Source organism: Meleagris gallopavo, chromosome 4, assembly GCF_905368555.1.
Source record: "Meleagris gallopavo chromosome 4, MGAL_WU_HG_1.1, whole genome shotgun sequence".
Classification (NCBI taxonomy): domain Eukaryota; kingdom Metazoa; phylum Chordata; class Aves; order Galliformes; family Phasianidae; genus Meleagris; species Meleagris gallopavo.
The window spans coordinates 16,833,374-16,847,494 of record NC_139407.1 but is presented as its reverse complement, the minus strand read 5'-3'; the positions used below and the strand labels follow the sequence as shown (position 1 = coordinate 16,847,494).

General features: G+C 36.6%; 1 protein-coding gene across 3 annotated transcripts in view; it reads right to left on the bottom strand.

Moving 5' to 3' along the window:
- The window catches only part of GRID2 (glutamate ionotropic receptor delta type subunit 2), a 690,924-nt gene that overhangs the window by 223,338 nt on the left and 453,465 nt on the right, over nucleotides 1-14,121 (bottom strand). The window lies entirely within an intron of this gene.

Below are 14,121 nucleotides of genomic sequence, written 5' to 3'. Positions count from 1 at the left end.
TTTGCTATTCAACTGAAGATAGAGAACCTTTAGCAAAATGTTGTGGAAGCATTTGTGTTATTGTTTGACTTGCTGATTAAAGCTGGAAAATACATTTCACTACTGGCATCAGTGAATAGAATATGTTTCAGTTGACTGAGGAGAAAATGAAATCATTTTTACCTTAATATTGTGCGGTGAGAGAGAGCAACAGAGAGGAAGGCCAAAACTGAATATTAAGTAACTCATACCAGATTTCTGCACTCCTACATTTCTAGTGTATGCCTATGACATGGAAACCTCTGAATTAAAAATAAAAAAATAAAAACAAGCAAAAGAGCCAACAACCTTGAGACACATGGAAACGCAGAGCAGGGAGAGAGCTTCTCTTGAGAAAGAGAGCTGTTACTGGGATGATGGACAATGGCCTGTCCCTGGCTATCTGGAGAGAAGGCCTCTAATCCTTCTTCCACCATCCCGTTCATTTCCTTGCTAAAAAATATTCTAGGAGATACCTTTGTACTGGACTGAAATTTTACTGCCTAATTCTTCTTTCACTCAACATTATTTCCCTTGAGTTCACTGCTCTTGTGGAAAGATGTTTGATTCACAGTAAAGAAGAAAAGTACAAATGGTGTACTTCTACTAGCTAGGAAGGAAACCATTGATAGAAGGGAGACCAAGAAATCTACAGAAAAGGTTTACTTTTTTTTTTTTTTAATAAATAAATAAAATTTATTTGAGTTTTGACATTTACACTGAAATTGTTTTAAATAAGTCAATCCAATCAATTTTGTTTTTATAATCAATGTATACAACTTGATTCACCATTTAAAACCTGTGAATATCTAAAACAGCATTTAATCTCAGAAAAAAATTAAAATAAAATACAAAGACAAAAATTGAAACAGGTCTTGAAACTTGCAGTGTTAGAAAGTTCAAGTAAATAGGTTGCTCTGAAAGTAATGCTTCCTGTTTATTTCCATGGAAATGACAACTTATACAAAAAGTACAATAACACTATTTGATAGGGCAAATTCTTAGCTACAAAACACTTCAACGTAGTCACCACTGTTAGCCATTTTCACCAGTAATGAACACAAGAGCGTGCATGGCATACTGGTAAAAGTCTGCACCAGCAGAAGTGACCTGCTGTCGCCATCACCACTGCAGAAACGCATCCACCACCTCACTGTGCTCACATTCCTTCTTTGGTCATCATAAATGTTCAGCAAGCATCAACGTATGTCAGTAGGTGCTATTTTTTCTGAATGGAGTTATCCAAAGACACACCTTTGCTTCATGCACACTTTCACATCAGATGCCATTTTGTCAGACAGCCCCTCTGCTGCCGTCTGTCACACAGCAAGAAAAAGGAATGGAATTACTGCAGGAAGGTTCAACCTCTATTGCCATACCACCACCATCTGTCTCTGACATGGTGGGCCAACATATTAAAACAGGAGACATTACTTTTGGAGGAGCTCTTGTAGATGACTGGTGCTGGTCTGTTGCTACTTAAATTAATGCACAGCAAGCATGTTTGCCTTTTAACAATGATGATCAGAAAAGTAGTTGCCAAGGATGGCTGCAATTTATTTAAAGACCCCATACTGATAACCTTCAGAGGCCATTAGAATCAGGGTCACTGCTTATTTAGTACAATGACAGGAAGGTTAGAAATTCCTATCTAGAGAGACTAGGGAAAGAAACCAAGAGCAGCAGTATATGAACTGAGATCCTATGAGACACTCTCGTGGTGCCAGAAACTGGGAGAAAGGAAAGCCATCACTGTTAGTGTGCTCATGGAAAATTATTTATTTTAGTAGCAAGGTCCTTGCTTTATTCAGTGTTTTGATTTGTTACTCTTTCTATATGGTAACAACAGCGTATTTTGCCATGTTCCTTTGATGCTGTCTTACATTGTCCACAGAAAATTACCCTGACTACACTTCTCCAGACAAGGCCTCCCAAGGTTCCCACTGGCACTGAGACAGTCTGCCAGGAGAATACCCTCAGATTCAAGGCTTGTGGTGGTGGTGTTAGGGAAACAAAAATGATTGTGTTCCATGAGGGACTCCTCAGCTCTTGTTCTGCCTCAAAATGGTAATCAACTGAATCTTTAGTTTCAGGTAATTTCTTTGAAAGGATTTGGTTTTGTGTGACTACTTTGTCTAGGCTATCATATTTAAATTAGAAAAAGCCTTTTCAACAGAGTGTGGTTTTAAGAATCACCACTGTTATTCAGTGCAGCTCAGAGACAACTTGAGCTGGATTCTAGAAGAAGCTTACTGGTCTCACTAGTTACTCAAATAACTCAGGCTACACGTGATAGATTTACTTGTAATTTGCAAATCTTAAGTTGAAAAATACTCATTTTTCAGTTGCAACTGAAATTTCTCAGCTGAAAAATCATGTTTTATCCATTAAAGTTTATGCATTCATGAATCTACTTAATATTAAAACCATTTTCAAAAAGCTTATGTCAGGCTAAGATGAACTTGTAATGTACTCAGAGACTTCGAACTAATGTATTCTAAATTTAGATGGGCTATGAATAGCCCACAGTTTTAGAATTCACTTTTCCTTTCATCTTGTTGCAAGCTGCTTTTTGGTATTTTCCTTAGCCCATCCACACAAAGATAGTTCTAGTATCGAAAGTGGTTGCTTAAAAATGCAACTAACTTTGCCCCCAGGAAGTCTTTTTTATTATGAATAGGTGTTTTTTGTTGTTGTTTTTGTTGTTTTTACAAAGTGAATTTATTTCTAAACTTGGACCTAGCATTCAATTATTTCAGGGCTGCCCATTTCATCAAGATCAGGATGATGTGTCTCAGTCTCTCACATCCGAGCACCTCTCTTTGCCCAGTATGGACAATATTGTTCAGTTAACTGACTTTGATGTTAGGCAGTACACCTTCTCACTATGTCCGTATGAATTGCAGGGCGCTACATTATTTTCGTTATCATCAGTAATGGCCTTCTGGTATTTTACAACTATTGTGCTTTTTAAGTTTTTCAGTGTAGAAAGAAAATAAACAGACACAACCACTGTTTTACAGAAAATAAATATATGTGCCCTTTGGTTTTGACACTTGAGGGAAGAAGTCGTTCAGTCCTAAAGTTTTCTTCAAATATGAACAGTTTATAATTACATTCATAATGTGACTGTCAGAAGATTCTCTCAATCAGCACTTTCTATGTACACACTTACAAGTTCCAGACTGTATAAAATCAAGGCAAAATAAATAAATAAACCAAAAACTAGCACCAACTTAGCCTAGACCCAATTATTTGTCAGCAAAACAGTTATTACCTGACATGGCATACCTTTACAGTTATGAAACAGTCTTCCACAATGCCTTTGTCTATCTACTGACCTTGCTGACTTGTTTACTTAGAAAGCCACTGCAGAATCCCTTAAAAGGGATGATAACAAATAACACAGCAATTAGAAAACAGCAAAACAAACAAACAAACAAAAAAAACCCAACAAAAAGTGTGTCTGGTTCTGCTGAAATTGATTCTAACCAGAAGGTACATACAACATAGCTTCAATAGACGTATGTGATGAAGTTGTTCAGAAGTTTCACATGACTAATATGTTGGAAAAGTTGAAATGTATCTGTTATTTGAGAGACAAACTTTTTTTCTGGCTGAAATTCACACATTGTGATCTGGCATGGACTTATGTTTTGTGCCAGCAAATAATGACTATACAAAATACCACTTGCAAAGGCACAAGGGCAATAATGTAAAATAAATCAGATATCCTGAATATTAGAAGCAATAACAATTTGATGAAGCTTGTAGGAGTTAGAGACCTCAAGACCTCAAGTATTTGAATACAATGCTATTTTCAGATTCATCTACCTGTTCTGCTGTCTGTGATAAGGAGCCTTGCTGTGCACCCCAGAAAGGCCAGGGACAGATTGGAAATTTCCGTACAAGAAGGTGGGGAACTGCATTGTTTATGCAGCTCACCTCTTAAGACAAACTGAGAAAAACTACAGTGTGCATTCATAATGATGGCTGAACACCAGCTGAATCCTACAAGATATTTGTTGGCAGAGAGTTACCCTTTCCAAAATAGAATTAAACCATGCACACATTGACAAATTCTCTTTTCATACTACCTCTACGGGAAATTGTACAGCAATCCACCTGTGGGTTACTGAACACATAAAGTTATACTCAATCCAGCAGTGTCTCTAAACCTAAACATAGATGGTAGCTGAGAAACTGTGCTTACTCTGTTCTTACTCCTTAGGCATTCACTCACTGCCTCTTTTGGAGATGAGATAGTGAGGGAATCTTTAGTCCAACCCAACATAGCTGTTTTTATGCTTCCAAATACATTCCGGTTTCTTAACTGCAATGAAAAGCAGCAGCTAGAAACAGCAGAATCTTATTAACTCCGTATCAGCTGTTGTGAAGTTCAGGCTATATCTGTTTACTGGGAGAATAAATATTTGAAACTAGCTGGCTGCCTTTCTGATGCTTGCAACAAAAGCAATACTATGCATTTTGTGCTGTTGAGGTGGCACTTCTGTTGAGGGTCTTCGCTGTGCAGAACCATCCAGAAGTAGAAGAACCTCAGAATGAAGTTGCATCCTAGCAGCTTGATGGACAAAGTGGCTCACACATTGCTGTCTCACCCAACTAAATCAGTTCTGGAGAATATGCAGAAGATGGACAATATAGCCACCAACTTCAAAGAACAATTTTTTTTATTTTTATTTTTTGTTCAATCAGCATTTTTTCATTTATAGGCCACTAGTATTTGGCTAATTTTTATTGCCATATCACATAATTCTCCACTGATAAGAATCAAAGCAGCACTTGAGCAGGCCAGTTCTGAAACAGATTGCATGATATTGGGGAAAAACTAAAAAGATTTCCTCTCCACCTACTCAGTGCCTGCTCAGCCAGAAAGTTCACACTGGAGTATTTGAAAATACTGTCATTAGTTGCATAACTCCTGCAGCAAAAAATACAGCTGTTGAGTATTGAGTGCCATTCACACAGATAGAGAAGTCTGCAGCAATAGATATAAAATATCATTGTTAGTATCTTTGTAACTTCAGAAATGTGCACATCAAACTTCAGCAGTTTTCATAATACTTTTCTAATCTATTAAAATAAATCAAACTTCTGTTTCATGAGGAAGGTGTTCCATTTAGTTAAATCAGTGAACAAGAAAATGGACGAAGCAAAATATAATTTTCTTTCTCTAAAGAATTCAACTACACACCAAGGGAAATTTTGCATAGAGCAGAAAAATGATGTCAAGAAGACAAGCAATGAGCAAGGACAAACCATCTGTCAATTGGCAGTAACTTCAGAACTCCTGCATCTTTGGAAGAGGCTGACAATTTATCACGACTATTTCTATTGTTCATACTCAAGCCTTCAAATGTGCTAAATGTAAGACATTCCAAAAATAAATAAATAAAAAATAAATAAAGCAGCAGCATTGTCAGCATGCAAGTTTTTCTCACGATAATCCTCATTACTTCTCAGAATAATATTTCTTACAATAACAAGCAAGAAAAATATACCTGCCCAACAAAAGAAACATCCAGTTTAATAGAAAATAGCATTAAAAGTTTTCCGCATCTCCTCTTGCTTATATAGTTTTAAGGGTATAGGTCCGAACTATAAGATACAGAACAGAACCCTTACCAAGTAAACAAAGATAAACTGTTCCATGCCTTCAAAATTCATCTCCGTACCTAGCATGTTTCCTGCAAACATCTAACAAGCAGCAGTGCTGCATGTATGGACAGGTCCACACAGAATTTGGTCACCTCATCTGTTTCCTGTCCCATGTATTTCAAACAATTACTAGGCTCCAATTTTAGCTTTGCTACGGCTGGGTCTGCTCTACAGATAGCTACCCAGGCATCATGACTCATTTTTCAAAATGCTGAACAAGTGTCTCCAACTGAACCGGACTTCATGTTAATTTTCTGCCCCATGAGAAGCTGTGGTAGAGACTGGAAATCTGTTCTTTCTGTGAAACCACCACCAAGCCAAATGAGTTTTTCATTTGATTTTTTTTTTTTACAGAAGCCAACAAATGGCATTGAAAAATTCCTTGTTTTGGAACTGACTAGTACTGAAATCACTAAAGTGATTTTTTAGTTAGTTTACCCAAGAGTTGAGCTGGGACACATACTCAATACTAACCTCTTCCCAACAACCTCTGTGTACAATATGCCCCAATTACACTCACTTGTAAACTGAACTGCACTCTTCCAGCTGGCAGATTGCTAAATTGCTTATGTCCAATATTGTTAGACTTGGTGTCTATGTCTTTCCATAGATCAACTTTTTAGAATCACCACTTCTGTTTTATATAAGCAAGTATGTGCCGTGACTTTATCTCTGCTAGGGACTGGCATTTTTGGATCATTAATATATGACAAAAATCAGGCATCCTGCACAGCTACATGAGACAGGGAGCCCCCACTCTGCAAAAATCTGAAGCAAGCATAGAAACTAGGATGACATTTCTTAACATTTCCTTTAATTGAAGAAAAGTTGTTTGACTAGCTTGAGCACCTAGAGCTGTCTGCCATACTGCAGATGGATCTTCAAACAGTGGTATACAAACCAAAAAGACTTACATAGGTAATGTGCACGTAGCACTAAAAGAGGGTAAGTGATAAGGTAAATACTGGAGAAGTAAATGGACAGTGTTGTACTACATCAAACTAAATGCTGCAGGTCATCCTGATCCTGTATTTTTTTTTTCTTTTTCTACTAGTGGCTAGTTCATCAAGCCACAGCCATTTTATCAGGTTTTCTGTAGCATTCATTCCTACTGGTGCCCAGCAAGACCTTTTCTGTGTCTCTACTCTTAGCCTTTGAGCTTCTCAGTAGGGAAATCAGTTGCTGACTTATAAATCTCACCAGAAACTAAAACTCAGAAAAATCTCTCTTCAGCAAAGGTAATATTTTTTGAATCTAATTTTAATCTCTAACCATTTCCACACTCGAGATGGAAAAGACATGAAAATACTTATTATTTTTGTTCTTATGAAGCAGCATCATTTTTCTGGGATCCATTCCCCTCAAGTTCCTTCTAAGAAAAAGGGAATTCTGCGAGTTAAATCAGACAAAGAATTCCCTAGGTCACTAATCATATAGTGATCAAGCATTAAAAGGCAAGCTTCTACAGCACTTTGGGGGAAAGGAAGTCTTCCAGTACCTTTTAAGGACACTGGAGATGGCTGACATGGCTTAATTTGCTTGTCTCATGAGAACAAGTTTCTTTGAAAAAAGAAAGTAGTTGAACTACTTGATTGGTTTTCTTTCTTTTTCTACTAGATTTCAAAAGATTGTACATTTAAACTAAATTGAAATTGAGTTATTCCACTAAATAATTAGTTTTATATTGATTCTACTTGCCATCTTTATTATATTAAAAAAAAATCAAGTTCCAGGGAAGATTTCATCTCCTTTGTATTAAGATTTTTAGACGTAAGGGAGATTTTAAGAGATTTTACGGTCAAGTAGAGATCAGCACCAAATTAAAAGTGCATACAGTGTAAAAGAAAATCAACAGTTGAACATTTAATAAATTATTAAAAAAAAGCATTGCACTAATACTTCAGAGAATGTGACTATGGGCTTGTAATAAGAGTACAAAGTAAGTGTTCCTTCTGTCTGATTGAAATGATTTCTTTTATTTAATTTCGTTTATTTCTTTCCTCAAGAAGAGCTCATAATGTGTTTATTATTTAGGAATCTATAATCAGAAATCCACTCCACCTTGGAGGTCAAACAGTAAACTACAGGTTTAAAACAGTACTCATTAAATGCCTTTCTTTTTCAGGATCTTCTTTTAAACTTAGTCTCACAATTTCTAAATTTATATTTTGATTTATATTCTAATTATCCTTATAAAAAGAGCTTGTAACAGCTGCTGTTAAGAAACAAAACAAAAAACCCGACAACACATCTGTTTTGAACTATGCTGCTTTAACTCAAAGTCATGAGTACAACATCATACTACCTGCACACAAATACAGATGCTATAAAGTAGAAAAATAGTATTCTCAGTGAACAATAATGTATCTCCCACCTGGAAACTGCATATTCCAAAATAATAAAGAGATTCGAACCATTATGGATATTCTGTTATGTTACTTATGTACAATTGCCTGTGCCTCCTCTTCTTAAGAATTTCTTGAAATCTCTTCTACATGTAACTGGATTTTTTTTTCATTGTAATAGTACTTTTCTCAACCATCTCTGCTCTTCAACTGCTCCTTTTACTTTTTAAGCTGAAATCCATTTGAAAGTTGGAAAACTACATAGAAAACTTGAGTATCTGAGTTAAACACGGGCTTTAAATTAAATTCATTGTCATCATATTTCAAGGTGAAGAATCAAACATAAGTCTAAATCTATGTTCAAATTTTCAGATTTTTTTCCTTTGTGAAGATTCAGAGGTGATAACAGATTTCTCCCAGCTGTAGTTTTAAATATCTCACGATCCTCTACACCCAAATACATGCAGAAACTACCCTTTGAGTGAACCACCTCCAGACTGAAGGCATGCATTTCAATACAGGGAAAATAATTGCGTTACTGATGTTGACATTTTTTTTTAGTCAAAATTTAGGATATGAAGAAGCCTTTCAACCTGTTAATGTGACAAAAGAAGCTCAGGCAAATATCCATTAACTCTAGGATTTAACTTGTATGGAAATGACTGTCAAGTCTGATAAAGGATCATTCTTAATGCATGCTTTAGGTGACTAGGCTTCTAGTGAAGAAAGTTTGGGATGCTGCAGGAGAAAATACAGATGATAAAATAGTGTATGTCAATTTCAATATATGCTCTTTTGGTAGAACATAAAAATATGTAAATTCATATTTTCATGTTTCTTTACTTCTGTCTCCAATATGGAATTATATAGATAATGGTGTCTGTCAAGGCAGGAAACAGTTAAAAGTGAAGAAGCAAAGTAATGCACAAGATTCCTTTTCAGTGTGCATTAGTTGGTTTGACTGTACTCAAGAAAAGGACACTGATTCAAATAAAACTTGTAAAGGAATCATTTAAGGGTAGTAATTTCGTATAATCCTACGCTTCTCATCCATATCTGATTTTACACCTCAGTAATTCTACAGATTGTACTACGTTGCTCTTGCTTTACACCAGTTTAATGAGAAGAATAGTTAATTAGGATGGAAATCATAGTCAGAAAGAGGGTGAAAAACAAGGGCTTTGAGGACAGACCTGAAGGAGAGAAGCAATGAACATCAATGCAAGAAATAGGGTCACTGATTTAGATAGTTCTTTGGTTGTGTGAATAAACACTTTTAGATTGTCACTGCTTGAACACAAACACACACATACACACACACTATCAATAAAAATTCAAAGATAGAACACCAATTCCCTCAAAGGTAGCTAATTTCCAGAAGAAAACCTTCCTATCTGTTCCGGGCTTCAGCGACCAAAAGAAGAAAGCAAAATACTGATTAAATTTGAAATAGTCTGTTTGACACCATTCTTCTGTTCACTGTTACTAGATGTGGGTGCTGTTTTTAAATGTTTGAAAAGCATTTATTTAGGGGAACATTTAAACATGTAGACTGAATTTACACAAACAAGCAAGGCTCAATCCACCTTCTTTCTCCAGGAGTATTAAGGGACAATTTTAGGGCCAGACTCTCTCAATTGCTCATCATCTATAAGTTAGCCAGATTATCCTCAATAGGAGCTGCAGGATGCAGAGTGCTTTTGAAAACTTGTCCATTCCATTTAGGTTTTTAAACTAAGCTGAGTGCCTTGAAAATCCAGTCTTGATTAAGTTGGCAGGATGTTGCATATTTTTTAGAGATATAGAAATGTAGTTTCAACTCCTTTTACTCTTGTTAGAAAATGAAAATCCCGTCTGCCAGTGTAGCAGGGGAAACACTGAAAATCATGTATTACATAATGTAATATTGCTACTATTTTTCTTTGTCACTGTCCACCTTTAAAAGGATTTGTTGACAAGTATCAGCTTGACATTAGTGAAACAGAAAGTACTTCATTTTACTATTACAGGTGTTATTAGTGAAGGTCACTGTTCAAGAGACAAAATATCACTAAAGCCATCAGCCTTTTGTGCTCTTGAGGTTTATGGAGGTGCCACTCCTGTCATTTCACTTATCTGCACAGAACAGCAGTAGCAGAGGTTCAAGCAAGATAGCCTGCATTTTTGACTTGTGCACAAACTAAGCATTCAGCTTCTCTCCAACTAAGCCAACTGAAAGCACTTTTTTTGTGGCAATAAGAGTTCAAGAATCAAGAGCAGTTTAAATGAATTCTATCTGGCCGTAGGCTTGGAGTTCCCTGTGATAAAATCTTCCCATAAGTATGTGTGCTAAGACGAAATTTATTGTAAATGTACTGAAATTATTCTGACTACCAAGCTGCAACAGCAAATGTGAAGCCCATCAACCATGTGGTTTTCATGCTTGATAACAGATCAACAAAATGCATTGCTCCTACTAATAGTCCAAAGTCACTGCAAATCCAGTTCCACACAGGTATTCACTGAATCTTTGAAAAGGTATGGATAAATACATCAGCCTGTTTTTCATTAAGGTTCTAAATTTTCATAGAATCAAATAATTGCTTGAGTTGGAAGGGACCTTATAAAGATCACCTAGTGATCACTATGCCATGGGCAAAGAGGCCACTGACTAGACTGGGCTGTCCAAAGCCCCGTTCAACCTGGCCTTGAGCACCTCTAGGGATGGGGCATCCACAGCTTTTCTGATAAGTCTGTGCCAGTGCCTCATCACCCTCTAAGTAAAAAAATCTATTTGCTTCTCAAGCCAAGACTGGAGACTTCCCTGTCCAAATCCTTCTGGATGGTATCCCTTCCTTCTAGAGTATGAACTGCACCCACTCAGCTTGGTGTTACCAACAGGCTTGCTAAGGGTGCACTCAAGCCCACTGTCCATGCCATCAATAAAGATGCTAAGCAGCACCAGTTCCAAAACACACCCTCTGAGGGACATCATTTGTCAGTGGTTTCCACCTGGACATTGAGCTGTTGACCACAATTCTTCGGGTGTGACCTTCCTAAATTTATTTTCCTGGTAAATGCTCTCTACTTTTATTCCTTTATTTATTTTTAAATTCCTGCTATTACTCTACTTTCAACAAGTAAATGAATATAATGCCATAATTTGGAGGTTTATGATATTGCCGTAACATAAGTTTGATAAGAAATTTTTGTCCTAACATCAAACAACATGGTTCACAGTCAGTTTCTCCCTGCAAAATTGCTGGGCTGAAATCTATTTTCAAAGATCCGTCTACATACCTTAGATCTGATATCCTTCAAGTTTCATTAAAAGTTGTTAACAAGATATATAGTTCAAAGTAAATAAAAAGTATTCTATGTAATGCCATGTTCAATAATAATAATATTAGACAGATGTTAGCAGATAGCACTTTATCAGTGACTAAACAGCACAGCCACAAGTGCTCCTTTACAAGGACAAGGTGAAACTTCCTAGTCTTCAAATATGGGTAGATATTCTAAATAGCTTCTGTTTTAAGCTGTTAAGTACAGAATGAAAAGGCTTTATTGGAGAAGAAAACATTGCAGAAAGGCACATTGTAACAAACACTAGCAACAGAAAAATGGCAATTTGAGCCATTCCATATATTAAGTTTCTTAATAATTTACAGGAATTCACTTGCTAAGAATTGTTTCTCAAGAATTTTCATCGTGGAACAGTTGCTCATTTCTTTTCACTTACTGAACAAAGAGGCTTGAATTAGATTCCTACTATCATTTTTTAAAAATAAATTGGAAATCTTTGGTGGGGAAGAGTAAAGAGAATGGGAGAACTTTAAGAAGATTTGAGAATTCCAGTAAAAGAAAAAACAATGCACATTGTTAAAAAGACGACTGGTTCTGCATTTTAGCAGCATTTGTGAAACTGGCAATAGCCTTAGTGAGGTGAGCTATGAAGAAAAAAGAAGACACTTTTGCAAAAGAAGCATTAAAGATCACTTCAGCCTAAACCTGATTTCATCAATATTTTTTTTCCATGGAAGTGAAACTTACAGCATCATTTTTAATTGCTTCTTTTTTCTTTTTCTCAAGGATAGACTGATAAACATCAGAAACTCAACTTGTATTTATGGTAACAGTTCCTCTATAGTCAGTCCAATTATTCAGTCAAAATTACTCGCGTGAGAAAAATAACTCATCTGTATAATAGATTACAGGTCCAGGTCCCTGATGTAAATTATGAAAGGCCCATTATATAGACTGTCATAATTTTTCCAGAATCACATTTCTTTCTCCCTTAGGTACTGTCAAACATCTTTCTACCTCTAAGCACTGCATTTTCATAGTGTTCTTTCAATCATCCTTTTTGACTAACGCGAACCAGAGCTGTGATATATGTTTCCTATTCTGACTATTAATATTATGGGCACATTGTCTTTGCTTTTGGACGGTGATAGAAGCAAACTGACAGAACCAATATCTAGACAATCCTTGAAGTGATACATGAGCTTTACACAAGAATGATCAACAAGATAGAGAGCTATTCTCTCCAGACTGATTGATAAGAAAAACAAGTTGGCTATAAGGCTGTATTTTCAGCTGGGAGTAAGTACAGCAGGAGTCCTTTGTGTCTCCAATTATACAGACAGAGCGCAAAGCTGAACCAGTTAAAAAATGAAAAGAAAGAAAAGGCAGAAAGAAAGAAGTCACAATGATTTCAGAAGTTCATTATTTGGTCTATTGTGCGGGAGATAGGAGAACTGCACATTTGTCATGAAGAAATAAATTACAGTGAATCTTGCTGTGGACCTCAGCAAAACTCTGAATGTGTGCACGTAATTATGGTCCATCTCAAGTCCAATTAAATCCCAACTTACCCAGGCAGACAGGCTAGCACAGCACAATGAAGCTGTTTGAAATGTGTCAAGAGACTGCTGGAGCCATTTCCTGAAGCTGTCAGGGACAGGAGTGGGAAAACCTTTCCCTCCTTCCCATCCCTTCCCTATCCAGGAACATCACCTGTGAGCAAGAAGGTACCAAGATCACTGGAATGGAATGTAAATTTGCTGCACAATTAAATATAAAATCTCAGACACGTCTATCTAGCTGTACTGAAGACATTCTCATATTCTCATTTAGGGGCATGCTGTATTCCCTCCAAGTGTTTTTTCATATGGTGCTGCCCACTCTGCTGATGGGCAGAGTCGGTAAATCCCCAACAGTCCCAGAGGCCAGCCTGGAGTCTCTGTGCTCTTTCATCTGATGACATCATGTTTTATCTCTGTCAGCGGAGCATCACTGAGATAGAAAGAAAAAATGTTCCTGTTTGATTCCCAGAGGCATGGGAAAAGCTGAGCCTGAAAAGCCTTCACTGGGTACTTCATTTTTTCTCTCTTTCTCTCTTTCATTTTTACCTAGATATTTCCTTTCTGTTTTTTCAGCTTTTCTGATTCCTATCCCTCCACTGAGCAAGAGGTTACTTTCTGCCCGGACATCACAGCAAGAGCTGCTGTGGAAGTTTTGATGTATCTGTCTGTTACTTTGACTGGCAGTGCCTTCATACCTTAAGTTTTTATGGTACCTTTTTCTTATGCACACAGTAAGCATTTTGGAAGAATCAAGAGTCCTTAAGACAAAAAAAGCAAGAAAAATCTCTCAAAGTAATTAACCAGAAACTTTGAGAGGGGAAAAGAGGGACTTTACATAAAGTTAATGAAAGACAGATATGGATTAAATTTCAACTAAGTGAGACAAAAGCTCTAAGTAATCAAGAGAAGTTAAAGTTCAGATCATTTTCTACACTGGTATCCTGGAAACATATTTTAAAAAGCTTCATTATTGCAATGTCTGATGCTTGCAATAAAAGAGCTATATGTAAACGTAGCTGTGTGCCAATGAAATAAAACAAGCTTATTTCCCTCTTTACTACATGTAAGTAACATATACTGATGTGCATGCACCATGTATCCTATTTGCTTCATCTACTATTTCCTGTCCTATACATTATCAATCAACTTTCCGAGAGGGATCAGGAATGCATCTTTGTACATGTGAAGTTGTCCTGTACAACACTTTATATTCCACCTCCCTAGATTCATCT